Source organism: Cervus elaphus, chromosome 31, assembly GCF_910594005.1.
Source record: "Cervus elaphus chromosome 31, mCerEla1.1, whole genome shotgun sequence".
Taxonomy (NCBI): domain Eukaryota; kingdom Metazoa; phylum Chordata; class Mammalia; order Artiodactyla; family Cervidae; genus Cervus; species Cervus elaphus.
Genome location: NC_057845.1, coordinates 43,869,970 through 43,893,292, shown reverse-complemented (window position 1 = coordinate 43,893,292; position 23,323 = coordinate 43,869,970). Strand labels below are relative to the sequence as shown.

The 23,323-nt window shown below is 42.1% G+C and overlaps 1 protein-coding gene across 1 annotated transcript in view; it reads right to left on the bottom strand.

Moving 5' to 3' along the window:
• LOC122687354 (transmembrane protein 45A-like) overlaps positions 1–23,323 on the bottom strand; it is a 96,829-nt gene that overhangs the window by 51,699 nt on the left and 21,807 nt on the right. The window lies entirely within an intron of this gene.

Here is a 23,323-nt window from a genome sequence, read left to right as displayed (position 1 = left end):
GAAAGTTATTGGTTTATTCTGATGCTGTCTTGAAAGCTTAATTTCTAAAACGGTAATAGAGAAACTGATTTATAAAACTATTAACCCATGATCAAGCAGAACAAGAATTAACTACATAGGACTAAATGAATTGATGAGGATGATTATAATTTTTTATGATTTTTTCTTTGAAACATTACCAGTCCATTAATGTTTGTTTTTCCAAATTTAAGGAAAACTTTTTCTCTATTCTATCAAGCTATTCATAATTTAGGGCAACTCGGTAAATTATATCTTTGTAAACAGAATTTTCTCTCTGCCTGATCCCTCCAGAATTCAGAAACTTATTACTGAGTATTCTTATTTTCATGGCACTATCAGTTCAGTTCAGTTGCTCAGTCGTGTCCGACTCTTTGTGACCCCATGAACTGCAGCACGCCAGGCCTCCCTGTCCATCACCAACTCCCAGAGTCTACCCAAACTCATGATCATTGAGTCGGTGATGCCATCCAACCATCTCATCCTCTGTCGTCCCCTTCTCCTCCTGCTCTCAATCTTTCCCAGCATCAGGGTCTTTTCAAATGAGTCAGCTCTTCGCATCAGGTGGCCAAAGTATGGGAATTTCAGCTTCAACATTAGTCCTTCCAATGAACACTCAGGACTGATCTCCTTTAGGATGGACTGGTTGGATCTCCTAGCAGTCCAAGGGACTTTCAAGAGTCTTCTCCAACACCACAGTTCAGAAGCATCAATTCTTCGGCACTCAGCTTTCTTCACAGTCCAACTCTCACATCCATACATGACTACTGGAAAAACCATAGCCTTGACTAGACAGACCTTTGTTGACAAAGTAATGTCTCTGCTTTTTAATATGCTGTATAGGTTGGTCATAGTTTTCTTCCAAGGAGTAAGCGTCTTTTAATTTCATGGCTGCAATCACCATCTGCAGTGAGTTTGGAGCCCCCCAAAATGAAGTCAGCCATGGTTTCCACTGTTTCCCCATCTATTTGCCATGAAGTGATGGGACCAGATGCTATGATCTCAGTTTTCTGAATGCTGAGCTTTAAGCCAACTTTTTCACTCTCCTCTTTCACTTTCATCAAGAGGCTCTTTAGTTCCTCTTCACTTTCTGCCATAAGGGTGGTGTCATCTGCATATCTGAGGTTATTGATATTTCTCCCAGGCATCTTGATTCCAGCTTGAGCTTCTTCCAGCCCAGCGTTTCTCATGATGGACTCTGCATATAAGTTAAATAAGCAGGGTGACAATATACAGCCTTGATGTACTCCTTTTCCTATTTGGAACCAGTCTGTTGTTTCATGTCCAGTTCTAACTATTGCTTCCTGACCTGCATACAGGCTTCTCAAGAGGCAGGTCAGGTGGTCTGGTATTCCCATCTCTTTCAGAATTTCCCACAGCTTATCGTGATCCACACAGTCAAAGGCTTTGGCATAGTCAATAAATCAGAAACAGAGTTTTTTCTGGAACTCTCTTGCTTTTTTGATGATCCAGTGGATGTTGCCAATTTGACCTCTGGTTCCTCTGCCATTTCTAAAAGTCAGCTTGAACATCTGGAAGTTCACGGTTCACATATTGCTGAAGACTGGCTTGGAGAATTTTGAGCATTACTTTACTAGCATGTGAGATGAGTGCAATTGTGCGGTAGTTTGAGCATTCTTTGGCACTGCCTTTCTTTGGGATTGGAATGAAAACTGACCTTTTCCAGTCCTGTGGCTACTGCTGAGTTTTCCAAATTTGCTGGCATATTGAGTGCAGCACTTTCACAGCATCATCTTTCAGGATTTGAAATAGCTCAACTGGAATTCCATCACCTCCACTAGCTTTGTTCGTAGTGATGCTTCCTAAGGTCCACTTGACTTCACATTCCAGGATGTCTGGCTCTAGGTGAGTGATCACACCATCATGATTATCATGGCACTATAGTTATTTGCATAAACTCAGTGAGAATCTGCTTTCCTTATAAAAGAACACTGTGGGCAATATTGATTATATTACCAAGACTTTGACTGAAATGTAGTATTTGACAATGATGTACATAGACTCAGACATGACCAGACAGTTTTAAGAAACTAAGGTTGGCTTTATGGATCCAATAAAACCTTCCTTCAAAAAATTACCAGGTGTCTTATTTATAGGGTCCCCAGCCTAAACAATGAGAATGGAAAATCATTTCCTAGCAGATCCAGAACCTCATGGCATTTTAGATCTCAAGAAGAGAAGAATTCACCTAAATCTATAGGACTTAGAAGTGAGTCCTTGGCTTGGCTTCCAGAATAATCTCATACTCTATCAAAAATTCTAGCAAAGCAGACTTAAAAGAGCTTACATGATCGACCTCTATTCTTGCTGCATTTATGTGAATAATCAGACCAAGTTTAATGAAATTACACTTATTTGGCAAACCAATTAGTTTCATTATGACTCTCTTTGGTAAAAATGGAGGTTACTATAGAGAGAAAAATTTTGTTTCAATGGAAAACAATAACACAATGTGGAATATTAGATCCTAGCCCTGTTCACTATCACTGAGGTTTTGTTATTTACCTGTGAACTAGAGCGGATCCTAAATACTTTCATTGCCAACAATATCTGGTCACAAGTCTCCAAACCAGCATTTCTAGTTTTTCTCCCACCCTTCTGACTTGTAATCACTAAGAAATAAAACTGCCCTTTTCCCAAAATCACTGAAGCTGAACAACTTGATATAAATAGAAATATCACCCACCACAGTTCAGGTATGGACAACCTTCATGCCTGCTGCTTATAGATCACTCAGAAGGTTCACTGGAGCATACCTGATGACATCCTCAGAGACATTCAAATTGCATAACATAGTTTGAGCTCAATATCTCGAAATCTGTTCCGCTGATGGTCATCTGGATTCAGATGGCTTTATAGTCTACTCAGAAACCAGTTTATAGTCAACTCCAACCACTAAACATCCTTTTCCTTTAGTTTCTATAGAAATACCTCTTACTAAATCCCTGATTGCTGGAATCACACAGTCGCTTAATTTAGATGGAAATTACCCACAACACCAGCTTCTGAAATGGGACACAACTGTTGAACTGACCTGACCTGTTCCCAAATTAAGAGATTGAGTCAATAAAATATGAAGCAATGTTCTTAAATCCATTCTTTTCTGCTTGTTCCTGTCTATATTCTTCTCCCCATTTGCTGATCTCTTACCTCACAATTTCTAACCCAGCTCAGCTTTTAATATGTGACACTTTCTAAAATTAAAGTTTCAAATTGGGAACTAAAGAAAATCAGAATAAGTCATCCCAAAATATGCCGCGTGTACATAAAAACAATTCTGAGCTGAAGGCAGTAGCAATGGAAGAAAAGCTCTCTCTACCTGCCTCCTTTCTGTCTAGAGGCAGGATGTAAGTTTTTCTTTAACTGGAGACAGATTCTTTTTTTTTTTTTTTTAATATCCTCCACTTTTTCTTTTTTTTTTTTCCTAGAATATTTTTATTGAAGTATGGTTGATTTACAATATATTAGTTTAGATGTACAATGTGATTCAGTATTTTATAGATTATAGTTCATTTAAAGTTATTACAAAATAATGGCTATATTTGCCTGTGCTGCACAATATATCCTTGTTGCTTATCTACTTTATACATAACAGTTTGTGTCATTTTTTAAACATTGAGCATTTTCTTTCTTTCTTTTTTTTTTTTTACACGTATTCCCCATCCCGATCCCCCCTCCCACCTCCCTCTCCACCCGATTCCTCTGGGTCTTCCCAGTGCACCAGGCCTGAGCACTTGTCTCATGCATCCCACCTGGGCTGGTGATCTGTTTCACCATAGATAGATTCTTATCAGCCTGAAGGTGGCAAACAAGTTGCCATTAGTTCCCTCCCAGACGCTTATCTTCCCACTTCCCACAGTGCGCAGCCCTTGGAAACCTAAACTGCTTTCCTCTGTCTTATCATTTCTCTACAAATTTATTGTTTTCTGTTGAAGATGCTCTACATCCAGAATTCTAAACTGCCACTTCCAGTTATTTTTCAATTAAGTTTCTTTCATGTGATATCTGCTACATGCTTTGCTTTTTTTTGTTTTTAAAGACTTATTTTTTCCTCCTGTTAATCTTTTTGTTAAAATACACCACCTGAAAACCTAAAATGGATAGAGGTCCAGTTTTTGCCTTCCTGATTCATGGAGAGGAACTCGTTCTGTTTCCAGAGATTAGAACTTGGCCATTTTAGAGCTTCCTGATAGCTCAGTTGGTAAAGAATCCACCTGCAATGCAGGAGGCCCTGGTTCAATTCCTGGGTCAGGAAGATCCGCTGGAGAAGGGATAGGCTACCCACTCCAGTATTCTTGGGCTTCCCTGGTGGCTCAGCTGGTAAAGAATCTGCCCGCAATGCGGGAGACCTGGGTTTGATCCCTGGATTAGGAAGATACCCTGGAGAAGGGAAAGGTTACCCACTCCAGTATTCTGACCTGGAGAATTCCATGGACTGTGTAGTCCATGGGGTCAGAAAGAGTCAGACAACGACTGAGCGACTTTCACATATCCTCTTAGGTATGTCAGTCAGATGGAGCACCTCCGATAGTCATAAAAATAAAAACTTAAAAAAATCTCCAACAGACGGTGGGGAGAGAACGGAAGTATTACAACAGAAATGGAAACTGGGTTTTTCTGCTACCAAGCGAGGGAAATGAAGGAATGAGTAAATGGCTACAGAAATCCCCAGAAGAAGCCTGTAAGACTCAAGCAATCCCAGTTTTTAGTTTGACGGCTTCTAATCTTTGGTGCACATAAGTAGACTTGTCCTTCACAAAGTTAATTCCTTACTCTCTGACTCGAGGCATCCTGCACCTGCATCCTTTCCCTCACACACCTTTGTAACGGTCTTCAGAAAGAAAGTCACAAGCCGATAATCTTGAGGATGACTAAACCCAGTGTTGTTGCTGTTATGGAACTTTCCAGAAGAATGCAAGACACTCACTGCCTTGATCCTTACCACACACCCCTGAAGAAGACACCCGGCTATAACACCTCTGCCTAGTTCCCAGGAGCGGGGGCACAGTGGGGGCACTAGCCTGTGTTTCCTCTTTTCCAGGCAGAGGAATAAAACCACCCTTTCTTTCTCCTTCATGACTCTGTATTTCTGTTCGGCATTAGTGCACAGAGAGCCAAGATTCTGGCAGCAGGAGGAGCCTCCTTAGATTCTCAGTTTCCGTCACTGAAGAAAACTCAAAGGCTTAGTGTTGGGTACTTCTCAACCCTGGATGCACCAGAGAATCATCTGAAGAGCTCATAAAACATAACTAATGCCTGGACCTCACTTCCAAGAGATTCTACTTCAAGTCTGCTTATATATATATACACCTCCTGGCTCCACCCCTATTTTTTTAGAGTACTTTCTACTAAGAGGTTGTTCTCCAGGCTATAGCCTCGGTAAGACCCTGAATAAAACTCAGACTCACAACTCTCATGTTGTAGAGTTTTAATCTCTCCAGATGGTTTGTGTTAACTCTCCAGATGATTCTCATTAGCTAGAGGTGAAACCGCTAAGGCCTTCTCTTATGCCTGGTATCTGAGCTCCATCAGCCCCGCTGACTGCTACACTGAAGGAAGGAAGGGAAGGGAAAGGGGGGCGGACCATGGGTCCTGTCATGTGCCAACACATAATACATTTTACATATACCAGTTAATTTAATCTTCAGGATTATCATTCCCATTTTAAAGATAACGATAAAGAGATAAATTTCATAAGGATTACAACATCAGTCACAATAATGTTGCAACAGAAGCAAGACTCAATCCCAAGCCTATATCCAAAGGGGACAAAGGAGAAATAATATTTTTTGAGCACCCACCAATCTAGGAGCTCTATAGAATCCTCCCAATTCCATAAGGCATTATTTTTCTCCATTTTAAATACATTTGACAAGTCAGTGACTTGAAAGGCTAACTAACTTGTCCAGGACAAATAGCTTGTAAACAAATAAAACCTGGATCTTGATTCAAGTCTATTCACTTCTAAAGCCCCCTCCTCTATCCCATCCTTCTCTGTGCCTCAAAAGCTAATTCTAACCACCGTAACAAGAGTCATTAACATTTATTAAGTGCTGACTTTGTATCAAAAATGGTACTCATAGCTTTATATGTGTTATCCAAGGAAAAATCAAGTAAAATGATTACAACAGAAAAAACAGTTTTCAGTATATGAGGTACGGGCCAGTAGCATCTCTTGCAACAATATTCTCAGACAACTCATCAGCACAATGAAGTTGGATAAGACTGCTTCAGATGGGCTTTGGTTTTGCTTCTTATCTTTTCAAAGAGTTGTTCTGGTGATACGTAGTCTGGTCTAAGGTTCTGCATTTACCAGATTCCACCGGCCCCAGTGAAAGAGACACAAGGAGGCAGGGGCTTCCATTCTGTGGTTGAAAATGATGTTAGAAAAAAAAATACAGTGTTAAAATACCTTCTTCCCAGTATGGCCATTTTTCCTTGAGTGTTTCAGGGTATTGGTGTCTAGGTACACACTGTAATCTCCCAATACCCACAGCAAGAGGTCACTCCTTAATAAGACAAATTATACTGGAGGTGGGATTAGCTAATAGCCCTAGGAAAGCCAGAATGGGATAAAGCACTGTTTCTCAAACTGTCTGTAATGTGCAGACATTTTAAAAGGAAATAAATTCCTTTCAAGCCAGCATGTTGACAAATTGTTTCTTAAATATTAATAGTAAAATATATATATTTGGACAACTGTGAAAATAAAACCAACTTATATGTTAAATATAAGCAAACACTACAAAACCAACACAAATCAAACTAATGCAAATCAAATAGACAATTATTTCTTTTAAAATAAGCAGCCTTTCACAGCTACAGCACATATTCTTTTTGGTCCAGAAGATGTATATTATTGTGTTCCCCCAAACTGACTCATATCTCTATTCAAACTAAAATCCACTGTAAGGTTGCCTGGCATTTAAGCCCATCTTCTTTATTCATCAACCCTTAATAATTAAATCAGCACTACATACCCCCATCATGATCCAAAATACAAAAATGTCAGCTTCAGCACTGAGGTCACTGGCCGAACTCTAAAAAGACACTCATCCAGGTAATGTAGAATATGCTTATATATTTCTCAGTAATTGCTGACATGAAAATGCAGTTAGATTATCATAATAGAAAGTTTGCAGACCCCCTTCCTCACCCTCCAAGAACATATCAGCAGACTCCTAGCAGTCTGTCGACAGCAACTTGAGAAACACTAGGATAAAGAATTAGGAAGAACTGTACCCAGATTCAACTCTCACATCCACACATGACTACTGGAAAAACCATAGCTTTGACTAGACAGAACTTTGCTGGCAAAGTAATGTCTCTGCTTTTTAATATGCTGTCTAGGTTGGTCATAACTTTTCTTCCAAGAAGCAAGCATCTTTTAATTTCATGGCTGCAGTCACCATCTGCAGTGATTTTGGAGCCCCAAAAATAAGTCTGTCACTGTTTCCATTGTTTCCCTATCTATTTGCCATGAAGTGATGGGACCAGATGCCATGACCTTAGTTTTCTGAATGCTGAGTTTTAAGCCAACTTTTTCACTCTCCTCTTTCACTTACATCAAGAGGTTCTTCAGTTCTTTTTCGCTTTCTGCCGTAAGTGTGGTGTCATCTTCATATAAAGAAAGCTGAGCACCAAAGAATTGATGCTTTTGAACTATCGTGTTGGAGAAGACTCTTGAGAGTCCCTTGGACAGCAAAGAGATCCAACCAGTCCATCCTAAAGGAGATCAGTCCTGGGTGTTCATTGGGAGGACTGATGTTGAAGCTGAAACTCCAATACTTTGGCCACCTGATGTGAAGAACTGACTCATTTGTAAAGACCCTGATGCTGGGAATGACTGAAGGCGGGAGCAGAAGAGGATGACAGAGGATGAGATGGTTGGATGGCATCACCGACTCAACAGACATGAGTTTGAAGCTCCAGGAGTTGGCAATGGACAGGGAAGCCTGAAGTGCTGCAGTCCATGGGGTCGCAAATTGAGTCAGACACGACTGAGCAACTGAACTGAACTATACCCAAATAGTTCATGAGAGGAAATTCCTCTTTATATAAATATTTTAGCTAATAAATGTAGAGGAAATGATAGATTTTAGAATTTTACAAGCCAGGATGAACTAATAAATTAAGGCAGTGATAAACAAAGATGAACGCCTTCCAAGAAAGACAGCCCAACAAAATGTGCCTGAAGTATTCTTACAAAAAAAAAGTGAACCTAGGTGTGATCCAGCCTTACTATGAAATTCTTAACTTACAGCAAATATAGGGGCAGAGGAGCTTGTTAAGTGACATCATAGGGCTGCAACCAGTAAAACCAAATGATGCAAAATTCTACAGGACAAACTAGGTTCTTCAACAAATAAATTGCAAGAAAAACAAACAGAAGCAAAGAGAGAACTTGTGTACTCACAGAGACTTCTGAGTCAAATCTATAATAGCAATGTATAAACTTTATTTCGATGCTAATTCACACAAAGATAGTTCAACTTTTAATTTTATAGGGGTGATAATAGTGTTATATTTAGGGTTTTTTCTTAATCTTTATTTCTAAAAGATATATACGAAAATATTATGGACCAAATAATGTGATGACTTGTTAGTTTAGATGATTTAGTTTAGTGTAGATGATCACAGTTTCCAAATTGTGATGGTTAATTTTGTATGTCAAATTGGCTAAGCTCATGCTACTCAGTTTTTGGTCAAACACCAGTCTACGTTGCTGTCAAGGTGTTTTTCAGGTATGATCAACATTTAAATCAGAAGACATGGAGAAAAGCAGATTATCCTCCACAAGGCAGGGGGTGAGGCAGGCAAGCAGGGGGCAGGGAGGGGGTGCACTCAATCAGCTGAGGGCCTCAAGAGAAAAGATGGAGGTTCTCCAAGGAAGAAGTAATTCTGCTTCCAGATTTCCTTCCCAACAGAAACTGCAACATCAACTCTTCCCTGGTTCTTTAGCCTGTTGGCCTATGCTACAGATTTCAGATTTGCCAGTTCCACAATCTCAAGAATCAATTCTTTAAAACCAATCAATCTCTTTCCCTTTCTCCATGCAGTCAAACACACACACACATCCTTTTGGTTCTTTGTCTCTGAAGAATTCCAATACCAAAATTATCTGGAAGAAACGAGAAATGAATCAGGAAACAGATAAAACAAAATTGGCTGTAATTCAACAAATTACTAAATTGTTGCTAATTGACATATTATACTACTGTCTCTATTTTTGTGTCCTCACACATTCTACTTAAAAAATTGGGAAAGCTAAAAAGAAACCAAAAATCCAAGCCAAAAAAAAATGCAAGACTTGTTTTGCTTTTGTTGTTTTTTTTTTTTTGTCACAAGGGCTTGAAGGCAGCACAGCATATGGGAAATCAAGGTTACCTGAGACATCTGAGGTCATGACTCCCAAGACTCAGAAGGGAGTCTTCCCTGGAAGGGCCTGGCCTTGGTAGTGACTCTTCCCTTGACCTTGAACTTCCAGTCTAATTGAGACTGCACCCTCTCTGGTCCCACTGCACCTGCACAACCCTTCACCACAGCACCTTTCTTGTATTTTTCCTTTCAATCTCTTCTCATTAGCTAGGCCCTCCATACTCATCCAAGCTCGGACTCAGAAATGTTTGATGAATGAATTAAAGCAAAGCCCAACTCTTAAGCTAATTCATATGCTATACTGCCTTCTAGGCCTTATTTTCTTCTGTTAATTATTACAGCCTACCACTAACTGCTCCATTTTGTTTTGTTTTTTATTTCTCCATATCCTCTGATTCCAAATATGTACCTCCTACCAATCAAACATTTGAGGTCTCACTTTAGGGGTGGGGTAGACACTGGCATTCACCATCACAGAACTTTGTAAAATGAACCTTCTAAAGCCCATTCCCAGGCAGGAAAAATCCCATCCAACAAGTGGCATGATTTGCAGAGCTTTCTTTCCAACCTAGAAAGCAAAAATCTCTCTGACCCTTAGGGTCTGTTGTGAAAATCATTCCTTACACAGGTGTGCCCCTAGGTGACAGGATTTCAATGTGAATATCCATCAAATAAACTGTTTCTTTGGCTTTATCATAGTATTCTACATGTTTGTGAAAAAAATTCACTGATTTTACAGCTGGAGTAAAAAAAAGATTGTAGGATAACCCATTCTATAAATTAATGGGAAAAAAAAGTCCAATGCCAGTTTTTCTTTTATGTCTACTTTATAGAGGGAAAGAAAAATTCTGTGAGGAGAAAAAAGACAGAAATTGCATTTATACTTTAAATTCAAGTTCAGACGAGAAGAAGCTGAGTTTTGCAGCTCACTATGTCCCATGGGAAATGCTCTGACTCCTGTACAGAAAAATGAGGGGTCAGAGTGAGCTGACATCTCCTGCCCTCCTGCCTCCTCCCTGTCTCCCAATTTTATACTTAAAGCTATTATTTCGGGGTGGGGGGGAAATCCTCCACCTTTGCTTCTGCCCCCATCTCATAGAAGGTCAGGTATGCAAGTGCATGAAAAAAACCTCAAGATAAATGAGAATTAACAAAGGAAATCTAGAGGAATGGGCAGCTGCTGCTTGGGCTGCCTGGGTGTGAGCTGGGTCATATGTCTGAGAATAGTAAGGTCCCTGAGAAAACCAAACACAAGCCTTCCTTGGACAGAAATCTGAAAGGTCCCACGAAAACATCAGTCACTAGTATTGACAGCTTTACAAGTTTGTCACCCAGGTTTTCAGTCCCTACCCTTCAGCCCTTGGGTAGGTCTACTTGCCATATTTATCAACAACAACAACAACAAAATATAGGGTACTAGTGAAATTAGAATTCCAAATGAGCAATTTTTGTGCCTAAATATATCCCATATATTGCATGTATTATGTGAAATACAAATTTTGCTGGGTACCCTGTGTTTTACCCAACAACTGATGAAGGTATTTCCATGGAGCAAAGAACATCACAATAGCTCAGTGTGGAGATTTCTCAAGTAATACTCATGAAGCTAGTGAAGAAACTGTCAGTGAAGTGCCACATGAAAATAAGAAGGAAAAAAAGCAAGAATATTTCTCTCTCCCTAAGGATGAAATCCATTAGCATGTTTCTCTGAGTAAGAGATCTCAGTTGACCTGGCTGTGACTTCTGAGTATATCCAAATGTCTATTTAAACATCCTATGCTTTTCTGAATTACAGCGTGGCTATTTCTTAATCAAAAGTGCCCCTGTGTCTCATTTATACAGTAGCTCCATAAAGGAGTTGTTGAAAACTTAAAGTTTTTATTAGCTTCCATGTACTCTGACTTTATAAATATTTACATTGCACTAATCCTGGACAAGATCCTATATTCCTCTCTTGCTGACAATCTGCTACATACTACATCTTTCAAAAAGATAAATGAAAAGGAAAATGAAGTCTCTTGTTCAGTGATTCCTCATGTAGATAATACTCCCAAAGTGTGTGTGTGCGTGTGTGTGTATGCTTTTCAACCAACTCCTTTGGATCTGCTTGGACACACGAGAGGGCCTCAGGGGTTCCACGCTGGATGGTCTCTTGAAGTCCATCCAGCTTCTTGACACCACTGTTCAATGTCCCCATCCAGTGTTTCCAGCCCACATCACAGCTGCACAGAAGTCAGACTACAGCCCATCACCATTTAAAACGAGGCTGCTAACTGGCTCTAGGGATACAGAAAGAAAGGAGACAGCACTGTTACTCAGCACATACATGGCTTCCCACTCACTTAAACAATGCGCATGGATTAAGGACTTCCTATGGACCAGGCACCTGCAAAATCTTACCCTCCCATCCCTTATAAAGTAAGTGAAGTCTCTCAGTCGTGTCCGACTCTTTGCGACGCCATGGACTGTAGCCTACCAGGCTCCTCCGTCTATGGGATTTTCCAGGCAAGAGTACTGGAGTGGCTTGCCATTTCCTTCTCCAGGAGATCTTCCCAACCCAGGGATTGAACCTGGGTCTCCCTCATTGTAGGCAGATGTTTTACCATCTTAGCCACCATCCCCTAGGGGTACAAATTACAATTACGTTCCTGGAATTAGTAAGAAGACACTAAGGCTTAGAAAAGACAAAGCTTATTGGAAGTGTCCTCACAGCAAGTTAAATGGCAGAGCTGGGATTTGAACCTCATCTCGCTGACTCTGAAACCCGTGCTCTTACTGATACGCTCCTGCCGTTCCACAGAGACAATGAAACTCAGTGTGTGAAGGACAAAGAGGACTTCAGCATGCCTGGCCCAGAGGGCGAGGTGGGGCAGGAGCGGGAATCATGGGAGCTGGCCAGAGGTGAGGCTTCAAAGCTTACTTGAGGCCAGCGGTGCATCCTGCTGCGGGCCCTGCTTCCCTGGACGCTGTCATTATGCAGACAAGGAAAGGTGAAGGGTGAAGAGAGACAGGTGCCCACAGCTCCGGGCATGCTGCTCCTCTACCAGTATCTGGAAGCTAGTAAAAGCTTTGAAGCAGGGAAACTGCATAGTCTAAATGGTATTTCAGGGTGATTAATGTGGTAGCAATGCACAGAAGATATTAAAGGGAGCGAGAGGCTGGAGGCGAGGAAACTGGTTAAGAGGCTATTGCAGACGCTCATTTCCAAGATGAGTCTGACTCAGAACAGGGCAGTGGAACAAGGGTACAAGAGCAGAAGTGAGTGTTCCCCGCCAAAAGAAGAACTGGCAGGCTCTGGGGAGCTGCAAAGCTGCCGCTGGGGGTCAGTGATGGTCTGAGGCTGGGAGAGACAGAGGAGGAAAGACACTGCCGGAGCCAGTAGATGTCCCAGCCCTGACCCTGACGTACCTGCCTCTTCTGTCTCCTCTCCAGACCACAAGCTCAAAGGAGTCACAGAGCCTCCCTGTATCTGGCAGCCCCACAGCTTTTCCCCGTTGCCAACCACATGCCCGGGGTTTGGTAGACTCCGTAAATATTGACTGGCAGTCTGCTTCCTCCGGCTGGAATGCTGTGTTCCCACCTCTGCCCGGAAATGCCATGGAGGAACGCCTTCCTGGAGGCCCAGCTCGAACACCTCTCCCAGAGAGGTCTCCAGCCAGTTTAAATTAGATCCTGCTGTTTTCCTCCCAGAGACACTTCTTTTTACGTACTTCTTACAGTATGTAATTTTACATTTGTTGCTTTTTTGTTTATTTTGTATTTCCTGTTGTTGTTTTTGCTGTCAGTGGCAGTTTCCTATTCCCCCTGAGGCATAAGCACTGCAAAGTCAGTTTGTCTTTTCACCACTGAGTCCCCAAAGCCCACAAAATGCTATCCCATAAGAATAAAATGTAATTTTAAATTGCCAGTACCTGCATTTTTTAAAAGTAAGAAGAAACTGGTGAAATTAGTTTTGATAACATTTTTATTTAACCAAACATATCTAAAATGTTATCATTTAAACATATGATCTATAGAAAAAATTATTAATGAGATTAGCTAACATTTCCTTTTTTGCATTAAGTTTTCAACTCACCACATATCTCTCAGCTGGAATTAGCCAAGCATTCTCTGAACACGTGTGACTAGTGGCAGCTATAATGGACAATATAGGTCCTTGAAGGATGCTTTACATGTTCTACTTTCTTAGACAAAGTTAATTCATGAAAAAAGGAGGGTGGGAAGGGTAGAAAGATGGAGAAAAGCAAGAAAGAAAAAGACAGGGAAGAGAAACTAACCTTTGCTGGGTATTTACTTTCACCTATCAATAAATTATGTGATTTAATTCTCGTATCAACCCTGGTGAGGTAGGTTGAGAACAGTCTTTATAAATGAGGACACTAACTCTGCACACATCACATTCTCTTTTGAGCAAAAGAAGCGAGGTTCAGAACCAGTCTCCCTTACCCAGCTGCACAGTGTTACTCACACAAGTCATACCTAACAAGTCTCAACAGGCCCCCCTGCTGTCTACACTCTCCCCCCGCAAGGAAGACAGCCCAGGGCTCCTATAAGGTATTATTTTGAATCTCACATACTCTCTCATTTCAAAAGTACAGTCTAACCATTGCAGGCTAATGGGGGAGTGAGTGTCTCCAGAGGAATTCTTATCCCATTGCATCTGTTAATTGCTGTTGTTCTTCAGTCTCTCAGTTTTGTCCAACTCTTTGTGACCCTGTGGACGGCAGCATGCCAGGCTTCCCTGTCCTTCACCATTACCAGAGCTTGCTCAAACTCATGTCCAATATAAAGCCTTGATATAGTGCTTTCCCAATTTGGACCCAGTCTGTTGGTCCATGTCCAGTTCTAACTGTTGCTTCTTGACCTGCATGCAGATTTCTCAGGAGGAGGTGAGGTGGTTTTGTATTCCCATCTCTTGAAGAATTTTCCCATCTATTTCCCATGAAGTGATGGGACCAGATGCCGTGATCTTAAGTTTTCTGAATGCTGAGTTTCAAGCCAACATTTTCACTCTCCTATTTCACTTTCATCAAGAGGCTCTTTAGTTCTTCTTCACTTTCTGCCATAAGGGTGGTGTCATCTGCACATCTGAGGTTATTGATATTTCTCCCGGCAATCTTGATTCCAGCTTGAGCTTCATCCAGCCCAGCGTTTCTCATGATGGACTCTGCATATAAGTTAAATAAGCAGGGTGACAATATACAGCCTTGATGTACACCTTTTCCTATTTGGAACCAGTCTGTTGTTTCATGTTCAGTTCTAACTGTTGTTTCCTGACCTGCATACAGGTTTCTCAAGAGGCAGGCCAGGTGGTCTGGTATTCCCATCTCTTTCATAATTTTCCACAGTTTATAGTGATCCACACAGTCAAAGGCTTTGGCATAGTCAATAAAGCAGAAATAGATGTTTTTTTGGAACTCTCTTGTTTTTTTGATGATCCAGCTGATGTTGGCAATTTGATCTCTGGCTCCTCTCCCTTTTCTAAAACCAGCTTGAACATCTGGAAGTTCATGGTTCACGTACTGCTGAAGCCTGGCTTGGAGAATTTTGAGTATTACTTTACTAGCATGTGAGATGAGAGCAATTGTGTGGTAGTCTAAGCATTCCTTGGCGTTGCCTTTCATTGGGATTGGAATGAAACCTGACCTTTTCCAGTCGTATGGCCACTACTGAGTTTTCCAAATTTGCTAGCATGTTGAGTGCAGCACTTTAACACTGAAAGATGAACTCCCCAGGGCGGTAGGTGCCCGATATACTACTGGAGAACAGTGGAGAAATAACTCCAGAAAGAACGAAGAAATAGAGCCAAAGCAACAAGAACACCCAGCTGTGGATGTGACTGGTGATGGAAGTAAACTCCAAAGCTGTAAATAACAATATTGCATAGGAACCTGAAATGTTAGGTCCATGAATCAAGGTAAATTGGAAGTGGTTAAACAGGACATGGCAAGAGTGAATATCGACATTTTAGGAATCAGTGAACTAAAATAGACTGGAATGGGTGAATTTAACTCAAATGACCATTATATCTACTACTGTGGGAAAGAATCCCTTGGAAGAAATGGAATAACCCTCACAGTCAACAAAAAAGTCCGAAATGAAGTACTTGGATGCAATCTCAAAAACGACAGAATAATCTCTGTTCGTCTCCAAGGCAAATCATTCAACATCACAATAACCCAAGTCCGTGTCCCAACCACTCATGTTGAAGAAGCTGAAGTTGAATGGTTCTATGAAGACCTATAAAACCTTCTAGAACTAACACCCAAAAAAGATGTCTATTTCGTTACAGGGAACTGGAATGCAAAAGTGGGAAATCAAGAGATACCTGGAATAACAGGGAAATTTGGCCTTGGAGTACAGAATGAAGCAGGGCAAAAGCTAACAGTTTTGCAAAGAGAATACGCCGGTCATAGCAAACACCCTCTTCCAACAACACAAGAGAAGACTCTACACATGGTCATTACCAGATGGTCAATACTGAAATCAGATGGATTATATTCTTTCCAGCCAAAAATGGAGAAGCTATATACAGTCAGCAAAAGACAGGAAACTGACTGTGGCTCAGATCATAAACTCCTTATTGCCAAATTCAGACTTAAATTGAAAAAAGTAGGGAAAAGCACTGGATATTCAGGTATGATCTAAATCAAATCCCTTACAATTATACAGTGGAAGTGAGAAATAGATTCAAGGGATTAGATTTGATTGACAGAGTGCCTGAAGAACTATGGACAGAGGTTTGTGATATTGTACAGGAAGCAGTAATCAAGACCATCCCCAAGAAAAGAAATCCAAAAAGGCAAAATGGTTGTTTGAGGAGGCCTTACAAATAGCTGAGAAAAGAAGAGAAGCTAAAGGCAAAGGAGAAAAGGAAAGCTATACCTATCTAAATGCAAAGTTCCAAAGAACAGCAAGGAGAGATAAGAAAGCCTTCCTCAGTGATCAATGCAAAGAAATAGAAGAAAACAATAACATGGGAAAGACTAGAGATCACTTCAAGAAAATTAGAGATACCAAGGAAACATTTCATGTAAAGATGAGCAAAATGAAAGACAGAAATGGTATGGACCTAACAGAAGCAGAAGATATTAAGAAGAGGTGGCAACAATACACAGAACAACTATATAAAAAAGATCTCCATGACCCAGATAACCACAATGGTGTAATCACTCACCTAGAGCCAGACATCCTGGAATGCGAAGTCAAGTGGGCCTTAGGAAGCATCACTATGAACAAAGCTAGTGGAGGTGATGGAATTCCAGTTGAGCTATTTCAAATCGTAAAAGATGGTGCTGTGAAAGTGCTGCACTCAATATGCCAGAAAATTTGGGAGATGGAACACTAGGGTATTACACTATTAAAAAGAATCAAATAAAAAAAAAAAAATAAAAAGAATCAAACAGCAATACCGCACAAGAGTAAGGCCCATGTTCTCAGCAAAGGCACATTCTTGAAAAGCAAACAAATCAAGGTGAATGACATGTCATCCCCCAAATAGCCCAATTTTCATCATCCTGAGAAGCAGGTCAGGGTCCAGGGCAGCCTACCACCACAGCCTGGCACTCGTCCCCTCGCCTCCAGCATAGAGAAATTAGTCTTAGGGATCAGAAACTTTCATGGAATTTCTCAAGCAAAACTATCATTATAGCATCAGGGACCAGCCAGGAAGTGAGGGGGAAGAGGGCTTGATTATCGAATCCGCCTGCCAATACAGGAGGCGTGCGTTCAATCCCTGGGTCAGGAAGATCCCTAGAGAAGGGAATGGCTACCCACTCCAGTATTCTTGCCTGGAAAATTCCAGGGACAGAGAAGCCTGGTGGACTACAGTCCATGGGGACACAAAGAGCTGGACACGACTGGGCAACTGAGCATGCACACACAGGTCATTACCCTATGCCCAGCATTTACTCACCAGGCACTGTTTGCCTTTTCTTTTTTTTTTTTTTTTCTTGCTCTGCTTGCGGGATCTCAATTTCCAAATTAGGGATGAATCCAGGCCACAGCAGTGAAAGCACAGAGTCCTAACCACTAGGCTCCCAGGGAACTCCCTGCCTTGGTCTTCTTGTGGGCAGATCTGAACCCAGGATTTGACACTGTTGGGCAGGTATCTAACCAGAGAAACACACTGTTCCCTGAGAGAGGACTAGAGGTGTTAGGAAAGCATGGCTTCTAATGAACTCCTACTGAACCAGAAACAATAAATAATCGACAACAAACACCTCCCCCCTCGTTACTAGGCTGATCAGAAATTCTCTTTATCGGCATGGTAAACTGGCTTGGAGGTACCCTGGAGCCAGGGTGCAGAAGCCAAAGGTGGCAAGGAGGCTCCGGTCACCCCCCCAGGGGCCAGAGCAGTCCCTCCTGTCAGAGTGGTTCTGGCTGCCATTGCTCTGCTGTGGCCTGAGTGGGCAGGAGAAGGCAAGACCCAGCTGGTACAGAGTGATAAGAGTCAATAGCCCCAGGGGTCTGTGTGTACGTGCTGACGTGAGCGTGGCACTATCACAGCCCTAGCCAAGAAGCAGCTAAGTAAGTAAATATATAACACAGAGGTTCATTTTAAAAAAGAGAGAGAGAAGCAGCAGCTGACATCTGAGGTCCAAATAAACCCTACCACGGTGGGCATGATGTCAAATAGAGGAAGCTAAAGCTAATCCCCACCACATCCGTCTTCAACAAGATGGGTGGACTTTGACGGTATTACGCTAACTCAGAGAGACAAACATCAATACTGTACGACCTCAGTGCTATCAGCGCAATATAAAAACCACAGACCCATAGATAATGGAGAACAGATTGGTGATTGCCACAGGCTGGTGGGAGAGGAGGGATAAAATGAATAAAAGTGGCCAAAAGGTACAAATTTCCAGCTACAAGATACATACAGTGACGTATTATTCTGCATGGTGACTGTAGTTAATAATACAATAGTGTCTATTCGAAAGTTACATAGAGAGTGGGTCTTAAAAAGTTCTCATCCTACCCCAAAAAATATGTAACTGTGTGTGATGATGGATCTGTTAACTAACCTTTTTGTGGTAATCGTTTCTCAATATATATGGGTTGGCCAAAAAGTTTGCTCAGAATAGCTTATGGAGAAAATTGAACAAACGTTTTGGTCAGCCCAATACATATATCAAATCATTATCTTGTACACCTAAAATGAATACCGTGGTTGTCACTGTAGTTGCTATTTAGTTGCTAAGTCATGTCTGACTCTTGCAACTCATAGACTGTAGCCTGCCAGACTTCTCTCTCCATGGGATTTCCCAGGCAAGAATACTGGAGCAGGTTGCCATTTCCTTCTCCAGGGGATCTTCCTGACCCAAGGATCAAACCCCTGTCACCTACATTGCAGGAGGATTCTTTACCACTGAGCCACTGGAGAAGCCCCAAATGAATACAATGTTATATGTCAATTTTATCTCGATAAAAAAAGAAAGGAAAACAAAACAACAAGCAAATTTAAAAGTGGGCAAAAGGGCTTCCCTGGTGGCTCAGTGGTAAAGAATCTGCCTGTCAATACAGGACACATGGATTCAATCCCTGGCCCAGGAATACCCCATATGCTGCGGAGTAAGTAAACCCATTCGACACAACTATTAGGTCAAAGATGTGGAGCCCAGAAGCCACAACTACTGAGCCCATGTGTGCTGCAGCTGGTGAAGCCCGACAAACAAGAAGCCTTGCTCCCAACAAGAGAAGCCACCGAAATAAGAAGCCTGCACACCACAACTAGAGAAAGCTGGTGTCACAAGGAAGGCCCAGCATAGTCAAAAGTGAATAAATAAATAAATAAAATTATGTTTTTAAAAAGTGAGCAAAATACCTGAACAGACACTTCACCAAAGAAGATATACAGATAGCACCTAAGCATATGAAAAGGAGCTCAATACCATGCCATCAGGGAATTATAAATTAAAACAACAGTGAGGTACCACTACACATCTATTACTATGGCCAGTCTCTGCGACACTGACATCAAAGGCTGGTGATGACATGGAGTAACAGGAACTCCTGATCATTGCTTATGGGAAAGCAATATGGTACAGATACTCTGGAAGACCATCTGGCAGCTTTAAAAAAAAATTAGTCATACTCTTACCATATGATCCAGCATCAGGCTCCATGGTAATTACCCAAACAAGCTGAAAGCATGTCCACACAAAAATCTGCACATGGATATTTAGAACAGCTTTATTCACAACTGTCAAAACTTGGAAACAATGAAGATGTCCTTCAGTAGGTAAATGGATAATTAAGTGTAACACATCCATACACTGGGACTTCCCTAGTGACTCACAGGGTAAAGAATTTGCCTGCAACGCAGGAGACGCAGGAGACAGACGTGGGCTTGATCCCTGGGTCAGTAAGATGCCTTGGAGGAGGGCATGGCAACCCAAATCCAGTATTCTTGCCTGGAGAATCCCATGGAGAGAGGAGCCTGGTGGGCTACAGTCCAATAGGGCCTCAAAGAGTCAGAGATGACTGAAGCGACTGAGCACGCACAGATGCATCCATACAATGGAAAACTATTCAGTGATAAAAAGAATGAACTGCTAAGCCACAAAAAGTCCTGGAAGAAACTTAAATGCATATTAGTAAGTGAAAGAAGCCAATCTAAAAAGGTTGCTTACTACATGATTACAATTATGTGACATTCTAGAAAACCATAGAGAGAGTAATAAGATCAGTGGTTACTAGGGGTAAGAAAGGTGGGAAGGTTGAACAGGCAGAGCACCAAAGATGTTTAGGGCAATGAAATTATTACATATGATTCTATAATGGTAGACACATGTCATCATACGCTTGCCAAAAGGCATAGAACGTATACCACCAAAAGTGAACCGCAGTGCAAACTAGGGACTTTGAGCAATAATAATGTGCTAATGTAGGTTGGCCAAAATGTACCTCTCTAGAGTGAGATGTCAATAGTGGACAGGGCTGTGCATGTTTTGAGGGAGAGGATGTATGGGAACCCACTGTACTTTCTGTTCAATTTTGCTGTGAACCTAAAACTTCGCTAAAAAATAAAATCTATTTTTCATAAAGGCACTGCAGATAGATGCCCCAGATAAGTAGGCATGCTTAGTTACTCAGTCATGCCCAACTCTTTGCAACCACATGGACTGTAGCCCACAAGGCTCCTCTGTACACAGGATTCTCCAGGCAAGACTAGTGGAGTAGGCTATTGTCCCTTCCTCCTGACCCAGGGTCTCCTGCATTGCAGGTAGATTCTTTACCATCTGAGCCACCAGGGAAGCCAGATTTCCAAGGTATTTGCTTGGTCATTCAGTCATGTGCAGCTCTTTGTGACCCCATGCACTGTAGCCCACCAGGCTCCTCTGTCTGTGGGGATTATTCAGGCAGAAATACTGGAGTGGGTTGCCATGCCCTCCTCCAGGGACTCTTCCCAACCCAACCAAGGGATTAAACCCAGGTCACCCGCATTGCAGGTGGATTCTTCACTGTCTGAGCCAGCAGGGAAGCCCAAGGTACAAGAGCACATCAACAACAGGGCAGACAGCATAACTTTCCAGAACCCAGCAGGGGCAGCTAAGAGGAGGCCCACCAATTTGTCCTGTGTGTGGCATCTACTGGCATCCTAACATGGTCCTAAAGGAAAACCAAAAAATCAAATTCAGTGCTCCCAAATCACTCTTGATTTCATGAGCCAAAAGTCGTGAAGCCTCACTGAAGCAACAGGAAGGAACTGGAGCAGTCAGGAGATACTCTTGTTTACTGGGAATTGAGTCCAGTACCCTGCAGGGAAGCTCTCCTGGCACCTCTAAAAAAGCCAACTACATCCAAGCCAGATGAGTCATCCTGTGGCCCTAGCCAGCAAAGGGGTTTCCTTCAAACACGTCAAATTTCACAGTCACTTTTTGAAACGCAAATCAGCCTCTGCAGGCTGAGAGGAATCTTCATATCCCTAAAGGGCAAGAGCCACAGCTGACAAGCTACCAATATGTACTGATTTTTTTCTTCTCCTTTCAACAGCATGTCCTTCACTCTTGTGTTTTCCTCTGAAATCCCTCTAGTTTATCCCAAATGTAAGAATTATACTTGCTCTTCTCTGCAACTATAACAAGACAGGTGCAAAAACAGTTATCCCTGTGGCCTCACCAAGAAGCAATGAGAGCAAACTCCAACCTGCACCCCGTCAACAACCACGACCCGAATGCATCCTCCTCAAAGGGCCCGTGTCATGCAGTGTGCATAGCCGTGCCTGACCGCCCCCCCACCCCGCCTTCAGGACCAGGCAAGTGGCCACATTTCTACCACCAGACATGAAGGGAAGTAACAAGAAGCTCTGAACCCCAATAAAGGCTCCCTATTGTGGGAGCATCCCATCTTGCTGACTTGTCAGCCCATTCCAAAAGAACTGAAGGTTGCTTACAAAGATTAATAGAGCTGGCAAAATAAAAAAGAAAATCATAAAAATGGGAAGTTGAGGGGCTTGGTTCTTCTGGATTGGGAGTGAGGAAGACTGGTAGCAATTTAATGGTCTCTAACTTCATTTCTCCCTACTTCAACCTGTCCCTTCTTTACTGATCTTCCCTGATTCTAGCTCTCTTGTCAAAATCACCAAAGACCCCAAATTGCTGCATTCAATAGCCAATTCTGTCCTTAGCTTACTTGAGCCACTAGCAGAAATTCAAAGAGTGGATCAGGGCCTTCTGCTGGAAAATACTCTTCCCCTGTTTTTCCTCCTCACTGGTTCCTCCTTCTTTTCTGCTTTCTCCTATCTCACAGGTCCTTAAAATTAGCAAGTCCTCAGGCTCAGTTTTTAGACCTCTTACTACCTGCCCTCAGCACTGGAGGATCTCATTCTGCTTCACAGCATGAAATACTATATGACCACTCCTAGATTTCTATCTTGAGCCCAACCTTCACTGCCTAACTCTAGACTCCCATATCCAGCTTCCCACTCAGCATCTCCACTCAGATGTCTGAAGTGAAAAAGTGAAGTCGCTCACTTTAAAAAAAAAAAGTGACTCGCCTGTCTGACTCTTTGAGACCCCATGGACTATAGCCTAAGAGGTTCCTCCATCCATGGAATTTTCCAGGCAAGAGTACTGGAGTGGGTTGCCATTTCCTTCTCCAGGAGATCTTCCCAACCCAGGGATCGAACCTGGGTCTCCCGCATTGCAAGCAGATTCTTTTACCATAGATGTCTGACATACACCTCAAATCCCAAACCATCCAAAACAGATCTCCTAACATCCTGGACCAGACCTGCTCTAGTTTTTCCCACTCAATGACAGCTTCATCTTTCTGGTTACTCGCCCCCACCACAGTTAAGGATGATGTACAGTCATCCTTAACTCCTCTCTTTCTCTCACTTCTTACATCTAACCCACTAGAAAATTCTGCTGGGTCTATCTCCAAAATATTCCCCGGGGCTGTCCACTCTTCATTGTACCCCTGTAATCACTTTCGCACAGGTCTGGGTTATTACAATGGTCTAACTGGACTGTGCTTCCACCTCTGCCCTTCACATTTTTCTCAGCATAGGAGCCAGTGTTACTCTACTGAAGTATAAGTTGGGCCCAAGTTTTCACAAGAACCTTCGGAGCCCCGAGTGATTTAGCCCGTCACTACTCCAGCCTTCTCTCATCCTCCCCTCCACTAGCTACCCTGGCCTCCCTGTTTCTCCTTGCACACCAGGCTTACCTCCACCTTCCAGCCTTTGCACCTTCTGCTTCTTCTGCTTGAAATGCTCTTCCCCTTATCTCCTCTAAGTCTTTGCTCAAAAACTTTCTCAAGGAGTCCTTCCCTGATCATCCTATTGAAAACTACTAAGTGCCTCAAACCCCATCCCCTTTTCTTGCTTTACTTTCCCATAATAATTCCCATCTAAAATACTACAGACATCCCTGGCTATTTTGTTGTGTTGCCCCTC